This window comes from Microtus pennsylvanicus, chromosome 4 (genome assembly GCF_037038515.1).
Source record: "Microtus pennsylvanicus isolate mMicPen1 chromosome 4, mMicPen1.hap1, whole genome shotgun sequence".
Classification (NCBI taxonomy): domain Eukaryota; kingdom Metazoa; phylum Chordata; class Mammalia; order Rodentia; family Cricetidae; genus Microtus; species Microtus pennsylvanicus.
In genome coordinates, this window is record NC_134582.1 from 25,963,340 (window position 1) to 25,986,021 (window position 22,682).

General features: G+C 37.7%; 1 protein-coding gene and 1 pseudogene across 1 annotated transcript in view; one reads left to right on the forward strand and one right to left on the reverse strand.

The window, feature by feature from the left end:
• Positions 1 to 22,682, reverse strand: part of Chsy3 (chondroitin sulfate synthase 3) — a 225,104-nt gene that overhangs the window by 75,274 nt on the left and 127,148 nt on the right. The gene's annotated exons all lie outside the window — the stretch shown is intronic.
• Positions 20,960 to 21,554, forward strand: LOC142848634 (small ribosomal subunit protein eS19-like; annotated as a pseudogene).

Consider the following 22,682-nt stretch of genomic DNA (forward strand, 5'->3'; position numbering starts at 1 on the left):
ATATACTATTTGCACAGGAATGTAACAATATAAACTATGAATGCAAATGTGATTTATAAGGGTTTTCAGAAATTATGCTCAGAGTTTCTAGAATGTACATGGTAGTCACAGGAAACTTCAAACATACTAGTAACAGATGTACATATGTATATGTCCTCATGTAGTTGGTTACATCAAAGGTTTGGCATGGATTTTAACATTTTAATATTTATAACATTAGTTACTAGCATTTTAATAAGCAGTGTCAGATCCTTCAATAAGCTAGGCATAAAACCAGAAATGGACCTTTAGGGAGACAAAGTGATCATTATTGTTATTCAATAGTAATATTCAAAAGCATGACTGCTGATGTGGGATTCTTCTCTGCATGCCGTGAATACCACTGGTGAATATAAAAACTGCCTTGGCCTATTGATAGGGAAGAACTTAGGTACGCGGGGAAAACTAAACTGAATTCTGGGAGAAAGAGTGAGTTAGAGAGAGAAGCCACATAGCTCCTCCAAATACAGACACCGGAACTTTAGTCAGTAAGTCATGGCCACGTGGTGATACAAAGATTATAAGAAATGGGTTAAATTAATATGTAAGAGTCAGTCAATAAGAAGATAGAGCTATTGGGCCAAACACTGATTTAATTAATACAGTTTCTGTGAGATTATTTCAGGGCTAAATGGCCAGGAAGCAACAAGTGGCTTCTCCTTCAGCAAATTTAAGTTACCCGCCCACTTGGACATATAATATATATACCCATATATACCCATAATAACCCATATATTATACTATATATGCCGGTGTAAAGCACAGGGCTGGCTTCTCTTCTAGCAGTGTGATTCGGTTCCTGTACCCTGTTTGTGCAGAGGACTGTGATCTGTGAGTCTACCTCTAAATAAATAAACCTTTATTATACTCAGGTCTGAGCTAGTGTGGGATTTTTTTTTATTATCCTTCTTCAGTCTGCAGTGTACATAGACAAAATATAAAATATGGCACATATTCACAATGGAATTTTATGCAGCAGAATAAAAATGAAACCATCATATTCACATTGAATAGATTTAAGTGGGCATTAGTATGTTACGTGAAAGGAACAAGACACAGAAGGACAAATGCTGCATGTTTGCTCTCATATATGAATCTAGCCCTAAAATGGTGTATGTGTGGAACATAGGATGCAGCTGGGGAAAGAGAAGAAACCATCTGGAGGCAAACAGGGAACAGAGAGAGAGGCAACTGGATGAAAAGTAAGTATAGTGATATGTACTCTGTTTCATGGGTGAAGACATCATGATGAAACCCATGACTCCATAAGCTGCCTTAAGCTGTTTCAAAGGTCAAATGATCATTGAGATTATAAAGCATACATTCACAAAAAAGCAGAAATTTAAAATGATACCCTTGTGTAACTATGTACACAGACCAGGAGCTTTTTAAATCAGTTTGGTCTCCTAGTGTCCCTGCCCATTACTAACAAAGAATGTACATGATACAGTTAGAGGAAAATATTATAACTTTTAGAGTAATGAATTCAGAGATCATAATCCATGTTTAGATATGGCTGACCTATAACCATGAACTAGTAAATGTGGATATTTACTCGTTACGTCATACCAAGAACAGAGAAAATTATGCTCAATTTCTCCCAACTCTTTCTCACTTCTAGGCCAGTTTGTTTTCAGTCATAAAGTTTGATTTCAGAAATATCGCAAAAATTTTTCACCATCTCTAGAAATGAGGGAAATGTAAATCAAAATGAATTTGAGATTTATTTTTTTTTTAGTCAGAATGTAAAATATCAACAAAACAACTGTCAACGGGTGTAGAGGGGATGTAAGAAAAGGAAATCATTCTCTTTTGGTGGGATTGCAAACTGGTACAGACACTCTGGAATTCAGTGTGGAGAATTCTCAAAAAGCTAAAATTAAATCTGCCTTATGACGCAGCTATACTCCTCTTTGGCATATGCCCAAAGGACTTTACGTCTACTGCACAGACACTGGCTCAGGCGTGTTTATTGCTGCTCTGTTCACAATAGCCAGGAAATGGAGGTAACCTAAATGTCCTTCAACTGATGAATGGATAATGAAAGTATGGCACATACATGCTTTGGAACACTATTAAGCTATAAGGAAATATGAAAGTATTAACTTCATGGGTAAATGGATAGAACTAGAAAAGACTACATAGACTGAGCAAGATAACCCACATTCAGAGAGATAAATGTCACATGAACTCATTCTCACTGGAGTCTCCTAGCGTAAGTCTTCAGATGTGAGTACATGTCCCAGAGTAGCCTCAGAAACCAGGAAAGTAAAAAAAAACCAGTGGCAGAGTGTGGGAATGAGGGAGCAGTAGAGAAGGAAATAGCAGGGTGTTAGTGATCCAACTGAGGAAATGGGAAAAATGGGCACACTCTAATTAGAAAAGGAGAGATAATCCAAGAATAAGGAGAGGATGGCAAAATAACAGTAGAAATGTCTGAAAATGTCATAAGGAATCATAATATTATGAGCTACATTAAAACTCTATTATACAGACATGCACACATGCTTACACACAGAAAGACAGAGAACACACAAGAGAGATTTTCACATCTGTGATGATAATGCTCCCTCCAAAAGTCAAAGATCATATAACATAAAATCCAACACCAGACATGTAAAGCCCTTATTGAGTTGCTGGCTAAGGCTACTTAAGAGATTACCAAAATATTACAAACTATTGTTATTGCCCTTGATTGTCCCCAGAAGGTGAAAGGTAAGTCCTTATTCCTGGAGGTATGATACATTTCAGATACAGAGACCAGAAGCCCTTGAGCTGCAACTGATCAAAAAGCCTCCTCACCATGGACTGTATTTCATGAGACCAGAAGGAACCATGACATTTTCCATAAGAGGGAATCAACCAGCAGTCCTGTGAACCTCATGAAAAACCCACATGACCTGATAACCCAAAGGATGCAATAGTGGCATGCGTATCTTAGTAGTAACCAACAACTCTCTAATTATACTTAAAATCCACTCATCAAGAGGAAAATCATGACTGATACTAGAAACCTAGCCATCTACTCAGGGCTAGCGAAATCTTGGCTCTTAGAGAAGAGCTTACCACTAACACTACTAACTCAGTATGATCTCTACTTCCATTCTAAGAATTTGTCTTTATATCCACCAACATCTGTGGTCTTCATATCCTCTCCCTGAAGGAGATTTCTCTGTGCAAAAGACAGAGACCATTACATAATATAATAACCAATTGAAATACAGACTTGAGGGGCCCAGTCCCAAAGGATACACGTACAAAACACTAAGATGCAAGAAACACTGTGGAAGAGGGGCCAGAAAGACTGTAAAAACCAGAGGATCATGGAGTTTTCATTGAGACCGTGTCTCCTTGGAATGTCAGAAGATACACTTGGAAAGTCTCACCAACATGACTGTTTCATGACCTGAAGAAGTCCAGCAATAAAGCCATGCTGACGTGGTGTGAATTCTTCTCCTTTGCTGGAAGAGACGAGATACTAAAGGCACAAATTAATTCACTGATAAAACTGGTCCTTTGCATCATTAGGATTCTAGTAATTCGGGAATGCCAACAACTGACAGGTGGTATCTTATGTAATTTAAAAGCTGCTGCACAATCAAGTGAAGAGACAGACAGCCTACAGAATAGTAGACAATCTCTGCTAGTCATATATTTGATGGAGGATTAAGATCCAGACTATTCACAGGATTCAAGTAACTACATAAAAAGAAATCAACACAATGAATAGATGGGCTAATGAGACAACAGACCATTGTCAAAAGAAAAAGTACAAATGATTATTAAACATGAAAAGACTAGCCATTAGACAAATGGAAATTACAGCTCCACTTAGACATCTCACTCAGTGAGAATCTCAGTTAATAAGAAAATAAGTAAATACAGACTAAAGAGAACGCTTATACACTGCTGGCAGGGATGTAATCTAGTTGAGCCACTATGGAATGGAGTCCACATTAGCGTAGCACAGAGAAATTTGCTCATCAATGTTTATTGAAGCACTACTCACAATAGCTAAACTATGTACTCAACGTGGGTATCCAACAACAGAAGAATGCATAAGGAAAATGTGCAAGCACACACACAGGTATTATTTTTAGATATCAAAAAAGATATCAGACATTTATGAGTTTATATAAAGATAGAAATTTGTGTATTATATATTAGTTGAAAACACAAAAGAACCTGGCTAGTGGAACAAGGGGTGTGAGACAGAAGGAGGACTGAGGAAGGGTATGGTAGAATGAGAGAATATGCTCCTTGTATGCTATATACTTGTAAAATCATATACAACCTAGTATCATCACTAATGATTATACATGAATGAAAATAATATTCATGAACTTCTTTTATGAGAATTGACTGACATCTACCTAGTTAAGATAATTGCTGAGCTAAGTACGATATAAAATTATCTCACAATACACAATTGACTGCACGCCTACCATGGAGTTGTACAACAGCATCATTGAGAGTTCTTTGCTAACAAAAGACTCTCAGAGAAAACACCACTTGGACTTGTTTGCTTTGAGATGGAAAAAAAAGAGTCCCAGTTACATATAGTTCCAGATAACCACAATAAAAATACTGACATAGAGTATGTTTAAATGCTTATCTGGAAAAAATATCCCAGCATGATTATAAGCAGGACGAAGTACCCACACAGCTAACTATATGTGGGCAATTATCAACAAAGTGCCTTAATTGATAATTTACATATGGCCAAGATTAGTTTTGTGTTTGATTTTTACATGTGATATTTTGGCTATGATTCAATGATCACGACAATGGTGCTAACAAAACTTAAAACAAGTGATTAAAGTTACTTGAGTGAACTCTACCAGAATTATAACCAGAGTCAAATTGCTTCCAATGTAAATATAACTCCAAATGCCCAATTAGTAGTTGCTGTATAGAAATTTGCATAATATGACAGCATAGCCACAAACTATTTTGAGAACAGAAGTACATGAGATTAGAAGTTATGCTAAAGCCCATGGCACTTTATTCCAGGAATGTGTTACTTTATGCAGGCCTTTATGAGACAAATAAGTCTGTCTGTCATCTCTGCATATGGTTGGCCTCAAGTGACTTGGAGAATTGCTTGCATGTAAAAGTGTAAGGCATGAGGCTAGTAGCTAGTGGTCCTCACTCAGTAGTCACCTCTAGCTCAAATGTGCCCCCTCCTAATGAGAGTGATATACTAGTCTAAACAGTTGCTGTTTGAAACAAAGTAGAACCTCAGAGCCCTAATATTTACAAGTTTATATTATTTTGAGGAGGAGAGGAGAGCAGGGCACAAGGATAGGGAGGGGGTGTACACTCTGGCTATCTTTCAGAAGTGACTCACACCTTGTAATCCTCACGCTAATATTCATATTTTGCTTCTGTAATTCACTGACACACAGTTGTCACATTAATGGTCTTCAAACTCCTCAGGCCACTCGATCCAAGCACCATGAACGCTTTCCCTGACCTGATGAATCTCATCCAAGCTCCTCTATCAGTTGTTACTCTGATGGCCTGGCATTATCCTACCTGTCTTACATTAGTGTCCCCGAGGACACTTTACAAAGTGTCCTTCCATTATGATTTTGCTCTCCTATGTTGTGCTGGATAGTTTTATGTCAACTTGACATGAGCTACAGACATCTGAGAGGAGGGGACCTCAATTAAGAAAATGTCTACACAGAGGAACCCACAGAGACAGATGACGAGAGCTTTTGGGCAAATATGGACTCTCAGCCAACAGTTAGGGAGCCTGCATGGAATCGACCTAGGCCTACTCCATGTGTGTGACAGTTGTGTAGATTGGTCTGTTTGTAAGGCTCCTAGCTGTGAGATCAAGACCTATCCCTGGTGTTTAGCTGGCATTTGGGAACCTGTTCCCCATGCTGGATTACTATATGTGTGTGTGTGTGTGTGTGTGTGTGTACTTTTATTTATATAAAGTGAGGAGCACAGTCCTACCTCAACTTGACATGGCATTCTTTGTTTAAGTCCATAGGAGGCCTGCCCCATTCTGAATGGAGATGGAGGAGTAGTGGATGGGGAGGGGAGGTGGGTGGGAATGGGTGGGGAGAGGGGATCGGAGGACGGGAGGGAGGGGAAACTGTGGTCAGTATATAAAATAAATGAAAAAAGTTAATTAAATTTTTAAAAATTGTAAAAAAAGAGAAAACGTCATCACAAGATCAGGTTGTAGGCAAGCGTGTAAGGCATTTTTCTAATTAGTAGTTGATGAGGGAGGACCCATCCTTTTTGAGTGGTGCCACACCTGGGCTAGTGGTCCTGGGTTCTATAAGAAAGCCGGATGAGTAAGCCATAACGAACAAGCCAGTAAGCAGCAACCCTCTATGGCCTCCGAATCAGCTTCTGCCTCAAATCCTTGCCCTGTTGGAATTCCTGTTCTGCCTTCCTCTCATGATGAACAGTGTGCAAGTATAAGCCAATAAATATTTTCCTCCCCAAGTTGCTTTGGGTCGCGATATTTCATTGCAAAAATAGAAATCTTAACTAAGTCACACGTGAAGTCTCCCATTCTCTTTAGTTGATCCATATCCTACCTTATGAGAACAGGAGTCCTTCGCGGCTTATGGTACTAACCCTCCCCTAAAAGGGTCATAGCTTCACCAGCCCTCAACCACCCACTTTTTCTTTCTGAGTTCCATTGCACTGTGCTGCTGAAGCACATTAGTGGGATTGAATGGGATATCTAAAAACATATCTATTAATTTGGTTAGAAGTGTTAATTCATTCCTGGAGTTTTTCATGCACGGGCGAGAGCACTTTGAAAAAAAAAAAAAGAGTTCCCTTAAGAAAATATCTCAGCTTCAAAGTACTGAAATATGTGTTTAATCAACAGCTTTGGTTTTAATTCTCTGGCAAACATTGTAAAAACATTTTTTAATCAATGTGAATAATCAAGCTATATATACTTCTCTTGAGTTTCAGTGGCTACCGACAAATTAGCAATAGGGAAGCAGCTTAGAGCAAAATTCAATTTGCAAGAAAATCTCAGCCCCCCCCCAAAAAAATCTAAAATGATGAAAATGGACTTTCAAACTTGACAACCAAGCAACAAATGCATTTAGGTATATGTAAAAGAAATACTCATTAAGTGCAAAGTCCATTAACACATATTTATTTTTGGTCTATAATAGCACCTGTTTTTAAATTATAAGCCACATTAAATATATAAAGCAGCATGAGGCAACACACTATTAATGAATCATTACGGAGCGAACAATCTATCCCCATGAATCAGACAGAATTCCTGGAGGCGCACAGAAAGCAGAGGCTACCCAGGCTGAGTTTGTGTTCCATATATGAAGAAAATATGGAGCAAACAGAAAGGGCATGGCTTACCTATGTTGAAAATGCCTGTGCCTCAGGTGAAATTTTGAATAATGCTTTCAATGGTAAATGATTTTTTTTAACTTTTAAATTAATTCTCTCAGCAAATAATCCATTTTTGATGAAAACTATTTCATACATCATCCACATGCATGTATATTTTTATGCCTACATTCTTATCTAAAATATTTGATACAGAAAATGTTACCTAAATTTTCGATCTATGGAATGCACATCAAAATGATGAAACTCAAATAGGTCAAAATATAAAAAGAAGATAGCTACAATAAAATGAAACCAATGCTCACAACGATAACATTTAGCAAGCCTCCGAAGTCACGTGTCGCAGGCTCATATTTATCTTATTTTCTGTGCTCAACGTGGTACAATGCCTGAGGAGAAAAGCTCATCTTATCTAGAGTAACTCTAATGCAAACCTTGAGACACGTTAATTCTGGATTGACACAGTCTCTTTCAGCTCTGGATGTGTGCAACCCACCTTATGCCTAAGTAGTTTTTTCACACAGCTAGGAAATCTGGCCGGGGGGGGGGGGGGGGGAAACGACCACAGAATATAGTGTTGCTAGAAATTTTCAACATTCTAGAAATGGCTCCGAGAATGCATGGCTTGTTTCCAGTTGGAACATTTTAATTAGTCTTTGCCATATGTTCCATCTGGCTGAATCTATAGTTGTATCCCACACAGCAACACCTCTAGGCTGCAATGCAGTCCTGTTTTTTTTTTTTTAAACAGGGTATGTGATTCCATTGATGTTGTTTTCAGGCAAATAACTGGTTCTTCCTTCGCCCTTCAAGTTACCAAGTAAACAATTTTATTCTCAAGTAGGATACTCTGCTAGACTCATAACCTTTCCTCAAAGAACAAGCTGCTAAGAAAAATGTACGGGGGGAAAGGTGAATAGACAAGGCAGCAGAATATTGATCTAAAATAGCAGGTGCTAGAAATTCTCCTTGCACAAATTCCTATGTCAGCTAAGTCGCCTTCCAACTGTGGGTTTTGTTGTGAGGACTATGGGTGGTCATATTTTTACACTCTATTTATTAATCACATGGTCTCATACCTATCCAATGAAAGCATATGCTTGAACATACTTGAAACAAAGTCATTAATCCCATCTGAATGAAAGCTAGCTTCATCGTTCTCCTTCTCTGGACCACATCACAGTAAGGTTGACTACTAAATCAGATGGAAGTACTGCTCAGGAAGAGTGGTAACAAAAGCAAAGGAGTATCTTTGCAAATCGTCAGTCTCAGTCAGGCTTTCTAATTAACATGTTGAATGACTCATGAGCATTTAAACTTTAAGTCCAAAAGTGTTCAATATTAATAGTGAAAATCAAGACAAGTAATTAGTCAAGGTATCAACGGATAATTACTCATCACACAGCTTCACACAACTATCTTGCTGTAGGAATATTGACTTTCTTCCTTGAGTTTTCTATTGATAGATGTTCAGTTCAGTTTATCACTAATAAGTCAACACACACAGTTAAGAATATGTGAGAAAGTATCTTCTAGTAGCTATGGAGTTTAATTCTTGAAACTGGATAACATCTTTCAAAAATCACCACACTATTTAAATACTATAAAGCATTCCTTTCATAATTAGGTGTTACTTAAACATACAAATTCATTAGATGTCTAGACACTCAAATGGGAGGCGTATACACAAGTATATACATAACAACTTGTCAATCCTGTAGTCCTGATTTGTTCTTATTTTGTTCCTCTGCTCATATATAATTTTGTCATCAAACCTTGATTTTTTTTTCAAATTCAGTGTGTAATTTTTAAAATCTTTGTGTGGAACTTTATTTCTTGTAGTTATCATAATTCAAACATGCCCAGAGCCCGTTATGGGTGGGGCATTTCTATAACAGCCTTACTTTTCACAAGAGGCCACCTCTATAACAGCCTTATTTTGAGCCAGCTCACTGGAGATCCTACAGTAATCATCAGCCAACTTGAAGGCTTGGTAATGCCTGCTTTGAGGGACTTTACGATTTTCACTCAAGGTTGTTTGTCAGTAATTATCTTTAGAAACATATCATTTCTTGCTTTTGCCTCAATTCTGAGTCCCAAAATTTAATTATCAGAGGTGATGCCTCTTCACACAGGTATGAAAGAAATGAAAAGGTTGAATTCTTGATATCACCTTTGAAAGTAAAGACTTTAATGCAAAGAAAATTAATTGGAAACAAAATAGAATCATTCACACCTTTTTGTAGGAATCTATGCATTGATGCACTCCAAAGGCAAGGGGAATTCTGATCACTTTCATTTTAAACCAAAGAATTCTTGAGGATTCTGTCAAGACTTCACACAGCCACTACATTTATATTAACATGTCCCTCAAGTTTAGTAAAAGAACGTATCACTAACAGTGAACATATCTTGCCTCTGCACACCAATGGTCATGTGGAGAAGCAGAAAGCAGCACTCCCTCCCATATGTTCTCTCTAAGTACTGTTTGGAAAGGAGCATTGTAAGCAACAGAAAGAGAAACAAATCCAACATAATTAGTCCATTTTTACCAAATGTCAAACAAACAGTATTTGTTACTCTTCAAACTGGTTTGTAGGAGGTAGAACTATGGTTTATTTTAGATGTATGCAGCTGCGTGAGGAAAATAAATGTTAATTTGCTAATATGTTCTATCAATTAGATGCTGCTTTGCCACACTGCATCTTCATGTCTACATCTACAGAATGGTTTCACAGCTGCCCAGGTGCATATTTGGGCCTCTGTTGCCAGACATGCCCACACAATATCACGAAGGCATTTCTTTCAATCAAATTATAGCTAGGAATGAACATCAAATGTTCATTATTCACTACTCATTCTTATTCAGATTTAAAATACGGATAATGAATGCTTTCTAATTTGAATTTTTATTTTACACTTCTAGAATATTGTAATGATTAATGAATTCTTTTGCTGAAAAACCTTGTGTGAGTTTTATGTTTTGATTTCCTGATAAGGTAGAGTTAGGAATCTGAAGCTCCAGTTAGCAATTACCTTTTCTAAGTCTTCTGAGTCCTAAAAAGGACCACCAAGTGACAGCATGTACCAGATGCTCTGCTAACTAATATCCTTAAATCATCTCATTTAGTTCTTCCACAAGCATTTTGGGGTAAACATCATCATTTATCCCTCTCTTTTTCTGAAAACTTCATTTCATAGAAGTCTCCTAATTTGTCCAAGGTCATGGAGAACATTACACCCTCAGTGAGACTCTAATCCTTGGTAGCTTTGTGCCTGGCCTGTGGCTTTACCAACAAAAGCACAAGTCTGACAATTCTTACGGGTGTTGAAGTAGACAGAAGGCTCTGAATTCAGTTGGCAGCTGTGGTGGTACACAGGAGCCGAGTCACAGGAGGAGACAAGCAGGCACCCCATGTGTCTCTATCAACTGTACACTCAAGTCAAGCCATTGGAGGGAAGCACGCACCAATGTGTCTATGTCTACTGTTCACTCAACCTAGTCACAGGAGACAAGCAGGCACCCCAAGTGTCTGGGTCAACTGTACACTCAAACTGAGTACTAGGAGGCAAGCAAACATCCCAGGCATCTGTGTCACTGTGCTCTAAAGGAGCGTTTATGCAGAACACACTCATTCTGCATCACCGCTGTGCTCGTGTTTTCCATGCCTCATTTTATAACACTGCATGATTACATAGACTCCAGGATCAAGGCATCTTCCAAGTACCCATAGTTCTATTCATTGTAGAATGGCACTTAGAAACAAACACAAAGAACAGTTTAGTCATGTTACAGTAATGATGTATCTGAAAATCCTTACAGTGAAAACAGTCAGCAAGACTATAAGTGAATACTTTTTTAACTTTATTATTCTTAGACATGTCTTTTAAAAATTCTTTTAACTAATTTTTTTTTCCAATGGCACAGTGCATATTGTTCTTTGTAGTATTTATTTCTTGGAAAGTTTGAATTTAGAATTTTTAAGTTGTCTATAGATCGGAGTCATATATTTAAGGATAACTAAAGGAAATACCTGACCCCTCATATAGTCTCCTAAGCGGTGCAAGAGATCAGTTATTGCTTGGACACAGTTTTACAAATCTGCCAAAGACCAACAGAAAGGATGCCACTCTGCATCCCTACCAGGAGCTTAGTGGGTGGACTAAGGTGTAAGAGATAGAATAACATACAGAGGGCTACTGAATTTTTGTAGTCAATAAACCAATTTTTATCATTAGGGAAATATTAATAGCAATAATCCTATGGGGAAAGGAAGACAATGGTTATCAGAATATTGAAAGAAGATAATATAAATGTGCAGAAAAATAGAGAGTAAAAATATAAAATAATTTCCAATGATCAAAAGGGTATCTGGAATTCTTCTGTGTCAAAATAGTCATTCCCACGAGTGTGCTCCTGGACTTACTGCCAGGGTTGAAAAAAACACATGAGGTGAATATGAAATTCCTTTTTGAGAAGATGCTCTTTCTGAAAAGAGTAACCCATCAGGGAAGGTATTGCCCAAGGACAGGTCTACTGTCCTGTTGGGCCAACCACTGGGTGACTCTGTTACCTCCTACATCTCTGATGAGTTCCTTTCTATGTCAAGTAAGCCACGTAATGCACAACAATACAAAGTTAGAGTAAGCAAGAAATTTTAGGAGTAGGGAGCCTGGAAGAACCTAAGATAAATAAGTATGCAACAATCACCATAGCAATTGCTGAAATATTTATGCATATTTTCTTAGGTTGTAAGAAACATCTAGTTCAATAGAAATCATAGTTTTAATGTTTATAATTGTGAATAAAAATAGCCATCACTTGAAAGAACACAGTGTGATCAGAACAGTCAGACAGACTAAACAGTTCTTTACTGCACAAGCCACTGACATGTCTACATTTTTATTTGTGTCTGACTCTTACAGACTTCCACAGAATTTATTTGTTTCTCCATCAACATTGTTTTTTGTTGGTTTGTTTGATTGTTTTAAGGATTTTAGATATCAGTAATAAAAATCCCTTTCTGTAAAACTTGGAGATCACTGTCACACTAAGTGATAACCTAATTTAAACTATGTATTTATATTTACTTACATATGTATAATTTTGATGAAACATAAAAATAATTGTATGATTCTGTGTTTTTTTAAACCATACTCAGTGTTATTTTTTTTAAAAAAAAAAACAGTGCCAGGAACAGAAAAAAATCTCTCTTTAAGTTGTTGGTAAGGGGAATCCAAAAAATCCTCAAAGCAATATAATACAAACTGTTGTTGTTGCCTTTGGTTGCCTTCAAGAAATTAAAGGTAAGATCTTATTGCTGAAGACATCACACAGTTTGGACACAGAACTGGGATAAATAGAACTGGAACCAACTTGGAAGCATCCTCCCTGAGGACTCGCTCTCAATATACCAGAAGGAGCTGTATAAGCTGCCAAGGGGAAAAGCAATTAATATCTCTGTCTAGCTGTGTTACCTATGAACAACTATGATTAGAATGGTATTTATATCCTGAGGGTAACCATCAATAATCTAATTGAACTGAACAGCTCTTTAATGGAAGAGTATCCATGCCTATTACTGTAAACCTAGCCAACTATCCATGGCTGGTGTAGTCATGTGTAGCACACAGGAAGAGAACCTATGATTACCATTTTACCAAACCATTATAATTTTAACTGCATTTTAAATACATATCCCTATACTCATATGTAGCTCTGCCCTCATGAAAGAAGCTTCTTTGGGCTACATATGGAGACCATTAAGGTAAGCCACAACAGGTCAAAATACAGAGTTTTTTTGTGGGATGCCCAACCCCAGTTGACACGTCTATAGAACAACGCTTATACCTAAGGATTAAGGAACATTGAGGAATAGGGGTTTGGAAATACTATAAGAGCCAGAGGAATTTTCTGCAAGATAGTGTCTTCTGTACATGACAGGGAAGTGCACTTATACGACAGAGAAGCTCATCAATTTGGTTGCTTAAACATGACCTTAAAAATGACCCCAATTGACATACCAGTGGGGATGGGGGAGGAATGTCACAAGGCTTCACACTTACAAGAAATGATACAGGTAATTAACAGTTGCTGAGAGAGGAACAGCTGGTGTTCTTCATGGACAAGACCCTGATGGGTTAGCCAATCCCAAGAGAACATAACTAACCACTGTTGTGGGAGCAGCGGGTTGCATTCCTGCCTCCCCAGCTCCTGGTCGCCTGGCTAGCTTATGCCCCGAAATAACAACACACAAATTGTATTCTTTTAAACACTGCCTGGCCCATTTCTATTAATATGTGTAGCACCGAGGTGCGCTTACCGGGAAGATTCTAGCCTACGTCCATCTTGGGTCGGAGGTTCATCGCGTCTGCCCAGGAGAGGGGAGCATGGTGTCTCTGTCTGAGGCATCTACCTCACTTTCTCTTCCTCCCAGCATTCTGTTCTGTTTACTCCTCCCACCTATGATGGCCAGCCAAGCAGTTTCTTTATTTTTTAACCAATGACCTTCCTCCATCAAACCACATATGAGAAGTGCAAAATGATCTCAGCATATGTGCATATATGCATGTAAAATTATAATTACAGATTAAAAGACAACGAATTTGAGTAGTTAGACATGGGAAGAAATGGAGGAAAGATGATGAATGAAAATTATGTAAATACAGTACTCATACTTGAAATTCTCAAAAATTAAATAAAATGGCAAATATAATTTTAAAATCTCAAAAGAAAGGAAATCCTCAAAGTCAACCAAATAATATATATTAAGTAAGAAACTATTTAAAGTAGCAGTTGTCAAAAATGTCTGAGGTGCTTTTATATTTTAGTTTTAGAACTTCATAAATGAGTACTGTATATGATTTTTACCTTCCCCCTACACTTCCTGTGTCTCTTATCCTTAAATTATTGATATCTTATTTACTATTGTTACATATATAAACTTGATGAGCCTAGCTACTGTTTTTTATATGTCTCTGATCAGGATTGATATCTTGGGACCAGATAGCCTCTCAAGGGTCTGGTCACTGAAGAAGACTGATTCTTCCACTTTTGGCTGCCTTTAATTGCCTTTAGCTCTTCACAAAGAGATGGGGCCTTGTGAGACTCCATATGTCCACGTTAGAATGGTGCCATTATGCAGGTCTTCTTTAGGCAACCATGCTGTTGAGATTTCATGGGTGCAGACACCTGTCACATAGAGCAGTCAGAATCTGGAGACAGACATCCTGGTTCTCTGGCTTACAGTCTTTCCGCCCTCTTTTCTACGATGTTCTCTGAGACTTATTTGAAAGGGTTTCACAGTGGTATCAACTGGGCTTGGACACTCCATAGTCGATTGTTCTCTGCATTTGAGCCAGTTGTATATTTCTATAATAGTCTCCATCTGCTAGACAAAGAAGCTCTTTTTATTTGTGGGAGGTGAGAGCTACACTTACTTGTGCATAGACAAATAGGTTTTAAAAATGTACTTAGGAATTATACGGGTTTAGAAAAGCGGCAATATTAAATTCTCCTCTAGGGTCCATGAACTCACTAGACATAAATAGTGGCTAGATTTATGGTACGAGATATGAGTCCATTCCTATTGTGTGTGCGTTAAGTTAAATTAGACAGATGCTAGTACCCTCAAGATAATAGTGTTGCTTTCAAACCATTGGAGATATATTGTTGGATGGTCATTGCTGTAGTTCATAGGCATTACAACTGGGTGACTATGGATTGTTTTTCTACCCTGGGCAGCTTGAAGACTATTCTGATTCGAGGACAGTCAGTCTTCCAGGATGAGGGTTCCAGGTCAAATCCAGTACTCTCGCTCCTAGTCCTGTGTCTAAAGAATGCAGCCCTTTAGCAAAAGTGTTTTACATTCAAAGTTTTGGAGGAAACGGGAGGAACAGAAATAGTCTATGTGATTTTAAACATATGTTAAACTGAATTTTAAGAATAATCGCGTAGTGGTTTCTTTGAGTCTATCTATATAGAAATTTCATATTTGATGGAAAATTAAACATCACTATAGCTGAGGTCTCAGGTCAAGTGTACGTTGAAGCAACAGTGGGGCTTGGTGAATTTCTTCTATAGCTCACTAATAGGACGGACCTGCCAAAACTTTATTCATTTTGGCATTTATAACTTGTATTTGTCTCCCAAAATATTGCTTTTGTTGTGTGACAATATGAGGCAGGGTAAGATAAACACTCTCTAGTATCACCCAGAGGAATCAAGTGTGGTTTAAATGTGTTGAGAATCAGAGCATGGATACAGAGTGGCCAGAGGGAAGACAGAAAACACTGTAGGTCCTTCATGTGGCTCAGTAGTGAATGTCTATCAATGCAGATCAAGCAGAATGTGAAACTGATGGATTGGAACCAGTCATTGGCTAGAACCATTTGGGAGAACACTGCTTCAGATTTGTGTCTAAAGAGTACCCATTGCCTTTTCTATTGTTTGAGATGAGAAAGAGTTAAGAAACTAGGAACACTAATGTGATCTCTTTTTAAACTCAAGGCTAATTAACCTTGTGAAGCATGAGGTCTAGATGTCTTAACAACTTAACACATAGGCTGCTGAAAATGGAATTTTTATAAAAATCCCCATCACGTACTTTTACCACAAAATTCTTTCGAAATATTTAAGAAATGCAATTTTCCCATGTCTAAATACTTCTTATTTTAAAAAAGGCATTTATCATGGTTCCTGTATCATAGACTATTTTATCATATAATAATCTTGTGAACTTTTGAATTAAAACACCTTCCTTAATTCTACAGATGAAAAAAAAGAAGATTCAAGAAGCACAATTTTCTTTGTTTGTGGTGTTTATTTTTCCTTCCCCAGAAATTTATGATCATGTTCTTATGTACAGAATTACATTTAGGTCTAAAGATATCTTATTTGGCCTGATCCTGACACCCAACATTTAAGTTATTCACAGCTATTTTGTGGATAAGGCAATGGATCATTAAAATTATGTCCAGTTTCTCCCTTACTTTATTTTAAGAGTAATTCTCTTTAGTACATAGGAATTCAAATTCATTTGTTTATACTTGATATCTCAAAGGCACAGCTGAAAACAAATGCTGCTTTGGGACAAAAATATAGCTATTCTTTGTTTCAAAGAGAGGACATTGGGATAATTACACACTAAAAAGCACTGAGTCATGGTCTAATAGGAGAAAAGCAAACCCCTACATAATTAAACATAAGAAAAGCAAGATTTCTTTTAAGATCAGAAACAGCCAACCTGAAGCATGTGGCACTATTCCAGCAGAGTTCTGGTAAACAGGATTTACAGATGCTTCGTAAACAGGTCGTCTTCAATTATAAAGAAAAAAAAAAACAGATCCGAAGGACAGGAAGTACCTATGTGCCAGAGAGATAGCATCTAGCAGGTTATACCAACAGAATACTATAAATAGCGCATCTGTTCACATGATCCATAAGCAAATAAATGTGAGTCCACCTCAAAGACTATAAGTGCTTCCGAGAAGAGGAAGTAGTTTCTTATTACGTATTCTCTTCTTTCTCTCCATTGGTGGAAAAGTTACACCACACTAATGAGTGTAGCACATGAACAGAAACAACTTAGAGCTATGATGTTTGAGGAAATGAACCATGTGTGTTAAAGTCTATGTTTGTTGGCCATACCCAACTCTAAAGAGAAAGGGGAAGTTAATGCAGTAATTTACATGTTCCCCAGATTTTAAAACATCTACAGACTGGTATCGTCTTGTGGCTATAAGTGCTCAAATCCTCCAGAGCTGTGCAAAGTCTTGCAGGGTGAGGAGACAAAAGAAGTGGTATGAGGAAAAGAGACCTAATTGGGACCCTTGAGGAATGGTCAGTCTTGCTTTCGTAAATGCTGACTACATCCATAATGATGACATAGACAGAAAGAGACTTCAGGAAACCAGTACTACCAGAGTGCATTCTACCGTGTTCACTGGATGCTTTTTCACACGTCAGAGGGTAGGAAGACCTCAGCACCACAGCACAGGGTTCTTCACAGATCAAAAACAAAGTCTCCTAGGAGAAAAGAAATCCACTAGGATGTCCAGAAGGCACTAAAACCACACAGAAAAATTCTTCCCCATTACTTCTCTTCTGCTCTTCTAACCCTCTAGAGCAGAGGCAACATGGAGAGTGAACAACAGAGGAAAGAACGGAAAGCCAGGGCTGTCTGAGCAGAAGACAGACTTTCCATTTAGCAAGACACTGAAATTTCGATAGTAACACTAGGAATGAAGATGGGAGTCCTGAAAGCCTAGAAGTGTGTGTGTGTGTGTGTGTGTGTGTGTGTGTGAGAGAGAGAGAGAGAGAGAGAGAGAGAGAGAGAGAGAGAGAGAGACAGAGAGAGACAGAGACAGACAGAGAGAGAGAGACAGAGAGAGAGAAAGAGAGAGAGACAGAGACAGACAGAGAGAGAGAGACAGAGAGAGAGAGAGAGACAGAGACAGACAGAGAGAGAGAGAGAGAGAGACAGAGAGAGAGAGAGAGAGAGAGAGAGAGAGAGAGAGAGAGAGAGAGAGAGTCAGTCTTGCTGTGTTCAGGTAGTTCAATAAATCACTAACAGCTGCATTCTCACACTGACGTGTAAATACTGGGTGAATAGCTTTATTAGTCCCCAGATGTTACCTGAGCATACAATAGCACAAATAAGCCTCCATTTCCCTTGCCACCAGAACTTCATCAGTGCCAATTTACAGAGCTATGCATTTCATTCCCTTGTCTGTTTCCATAGATCCACACAAAGAGAAAGGTATACAATTCACACACATGCAAACATTGGGAATCTTATTTTCTAATACATAATGCATAAAAAGAAATCAAAATCAAGTGATGCTTGTTAATCTAACAGGAACTCTGCTGATACGATTAAATGAATGCTTCTGACTCCACTGTCACCAATAGATAAAATGCTGAAACTTTAAATTAGAACTAAACAAATAGATATATTCTCTGTCATTCAAAAATTAAGACGGTTGATTGGCACATAAACAATATCAATTTAAGAGTATAATTTTTCTTTGCTGGCCACTTGATGTTTATTAAAATGAAATTTTGTAATTGAACAAAATAACTCCATGTCAATCAAAAGAACATATTCCAAATCTTAAAACCCTTCATAAACATGGACTGTTTAGTTCTCACATGAATTTGATTAATTTTTATCTATTTGTTACATTCTAAGCTACACTTTAGGTTATAAATGCATATTTTTTGTAAAAACAGTATGTTTCATATTTTCCACTTAAACATTGAAACAATCTTATATTTTCTTAACAAAAAATAGGTACATGTATTTGTGGAACATAGTATAATATGTTGACACATGTATCTATTGTGAATTGATAAAATCAGCATATTTATTAACTCAAATATTTTTAATGTCTTTATGATAAGAACATTTAAAACATCTAAGTTAGTTTGAAATCATCCCAACTATAGATACTACTTATAAGTTTGGAATAAGAATTGTCTTATCTGCTGAAGACAGCTAATTTCTATAATTTCAGATATTAAAATCATAGTTACAAGCCTCATTGAAGATTCTAAACGTAACATCAACTTTCTTAAGGTAACAACAGAATATGCTTCTGAACTCAAGACAGGATTTTTGTGGATAAAGTACATTAGCTAGTTTAATATTAATTGTTCAGGGAACCCTGATTGCTCTTCGAGCAGATGAGGGAGGGGGACTTCATAGGGGGAGGGGGAGGGAAATGGGAGGCGGTTGCAGGGAGGAGGCAGAAATCCTTAATAAATAAATAAATTAAAAAAATAAAGGCAAATTAAAAAAAACAAAAAATATGAATTGTTAAGAAAAGAGCAAGAAATTGGAGTGGTGGGCAGAAGGGCTACTTACTTACATAAGTACAATTCCTATTTAGAGACAAAAGAATAACTGACATGCCACTTCACACCTATTAATAGAAATTTATGAAGGAAGGAAAAAGAAATCCTAACACTCATCTGTTTATAAAAAGGTCAAAATATATACTTAAAGATGTCTGGGGTATTTCCATATGGGAAAACATCAAATAATAACCAAACCCTAGAAATTATTTATTATAAAACCATAATACATTTTTGCTGGCATTCAGGATTGTATATTTCAATAATTCATAAAAATATGAGTGCACTTTAGAAAGATGCATTGGAAAAATCTTCTAAGATGAAAATGTACACCGAGCAGTTATTCACTGATTACCAATTCATCCTTTTCAAAATAGTCATTATTTCTCATCTAATTCGTTAATGGCAGATATATTATATGTTACTTCATGCAACGACTCAAATTGGCTTTAACGTTTTCTTGTATTCACGCCTAAGTAATGAAACTTGCTTATAAAATGGGATTGTCAGCCTTGGGGCAGTGGAAATGAGCTTTGAGAAAAGGAAAAGATAGATTGGATTTTCCCATGCATACATTTCCATAAAATTTTAATGGAACAGAGATATATTTTAAGATTATAGATGAAGAGGAGCCACAAGATAGCTCGGTAGGTCAAGGTGCTCGCCACTAAGACTGCTGGCCCGATTTTGATCTCTGAAATGGACATGGGGGAAGGAGAGAACTGACTGGTACAAGTTGTCCTCTGACCTTCACATACTAAAAACTGAGTTAATTTAACAGCTGAACAAATGGGCAAATCTCACATGTAAAATAAAATAATCTGAAGGGAACCAAGTATTTTTTTAATCTCAGGAATCATTTGTATTAAAAAAGCAAGAGGAAGAGTCTCATCTGAGGGGAAAGTGGGAAGGTATGTTTTTATGCTATATTCAACAGGAACTTACAACGTTACCCTGTCAGTGCTTCAGTGGGAACTTAGGATAGTACTCTGGGAAGTTATAACATTATTCTGGTCACTGCTTCCATGGTGGTGGTGAGGACTTAGGACATTCGTCCTGCAATTGCATTCAATGGAAGCTTATAACATTATTCCTGACACCTCCATTTCCATCCTAACATAGTCCTTTTGGAAAACTTTTTGATACCACTGAAGTCTTATTGCACAGGCATAGAAGAGTAATTAAATACTCCCATTCCTTTAACTGAGACATTGCTTATCGTATATTTCCTGAAGTCATTTTTATGAATACTGCCAAGCACAGGTCTAGATGCCTGCGTCATCCCATGCTCACTGAACCACTGGTGATGGAACATAACATGATTAGTGAGCAATACAGTCATTTAATAAAACTCACCAGGAAAAGATTTTGGCTCGGTGTGTGTGTTTGTGTGTGTGTGTGTGCGCACGCGTGCGCGCAGGCTAGATATCTATGTCATGTGTCTATTGCTCTCTGTGTTCTATTTTGAGACTAGGTCTCTCATTGAACTTGATTCAGCTAGACTGGCTGGGCAGCAAGTCCCAGGGAGCCTCCTCTGCTTGCACACTGATAGGATTCTAGTCTAGCTGCCTCTCTAGCATTTACGTGAGTGATAGAGATTTGGACTTGGGCCGTTGCACTTGTGCAGCACTCAGTTGTTTTGGGAACTCCTTCAACCAATAGCCTTTAATATACTGGCTCATTTTGGGCATGCAGAGTTGCAGGATGCTTGGAGTTACTGTAAAAGACATTAACCAAAAGAGCTCTGGCAGCCTTCCTGAAAAAGCTGGGTAGTAGTGGCACACACCCAGCAATCGGAGGGCAGAGGCAGGAGGATCTCTGTAGATTTGAGGCCATCCTGGGCTACAAGACCTAGCTCCAGGACAGGCTCCAAAGGTACAGAGATGCCCTGTCTCAAAAAAACAATAAAATAAAATAAAGCAACAAAACAAAAGTCCGGGCAGCTGAAAGTCACTAAAAGGGTGGACACAGTCAAGCCGACCAAACGTAAAGAGCTTGCCCCCTATGATGAGAACTGGTTTTACACATGAGTTTCTTCCACAGCAAGGCAACTATACCTGAGGGGTGGTGCCTGGTTGGTTCCATGACCAAGATCTATGGAGGATGGCAGAGAAACGGTGTCAGGCCCACCCACTTTAGCTGAGGCTCCAAGAATGTGGCCCACCTTGTCCTTCAAGCTCTGGAGGGGCTCAAAATGTTGGGAAAGGACCAAGATGGGGACCACAAGCTAACACCTCAGAGACAAAGAGATCTGGACAGGATTGCTGGATACGTGGCAGCTGCCAACAAGAAGCATTAGAACAAAGGATGCTGGGTTAGTAAATTGCCTCATTTATTAAAAAATGTAGGAGGGCTGCTGTGGTGAGCCTTGAAGTCTAGGGCACAGTGGAGCTGCCGCAGGTGCAGATCTTGGTGGTATTAGCAAATATTTAAACAAGAACATTGAAGGCCGAAGTGGGAGCCAATTTGTTGGCACACAAAACAGTTCCACAGTAGCCTGGACTGGAATATAACTAAGGTTTATTTATTTGGGGATAAACTCACAGAAACAGTAGTGATCTGCAGTCCTCTGTGTGCCTGGGAAATGGAACAGAATCTAGCCGTCTTTGTCTGCAATTATAGTACATATCACACCCAAAATGGGCTAGTATCTTAAAAGCTATTGGCTGAAGAATGCAATTTATCACAGCATGCAATTTACCTTACTGACTGAGCCATCTCCCTAGCCATTTGATCACATTTTTTTTAAACTAAGAGGTTAACACTAATGAAATTTATACAGATAAGATTTTGTAACAATAAGATGATTCATCATGGAAGGCAGAGCAGGATAAAGCTTAAAACATTTTATTAGTTCAAATATACCATTTGAAACGAATTATATACTGTGGCTTGAAACTGTGAAGAAACCACAGAAAATCTTTAAATTTGTCATTATCCATATTCCCTTTTATTAATTTTCTATATAGAATGCCTGTTTCTGAAAAGTTATAAATTATATGAAACCATCAGTAAGTTGTTACTCTTAATTCAGAGCTCTTTGTATAGAACATATGAGTAAAAGGTTATCAATCTGTTCCAAAGTTTTTCTTGGATTGTAATTGGAATTCATCATCATAATAATGAAATATACCTTCACTGATGGTAATAAACACTTATAAGGTGTCTTACCAAAAAAGAAGCAAATATGTTAAGATTAGCATAATATGACTTTTTGATTTGGTTATTGGCCAAGGTTTACATTTAAGAATTGGATACTTACACTTACATTCCTATATTTTAACAAATATTCCCCAAAATTCAAAATATTATGAAAAATAACACATTTTTTATAAAACACTGTGCTTTGCTGAAATACACTGCGAAAAGAAAATAGAGTCTAGTTTGCTTCATCTGACTGCCCATAACAACCAGCCCGTAGCTTTAA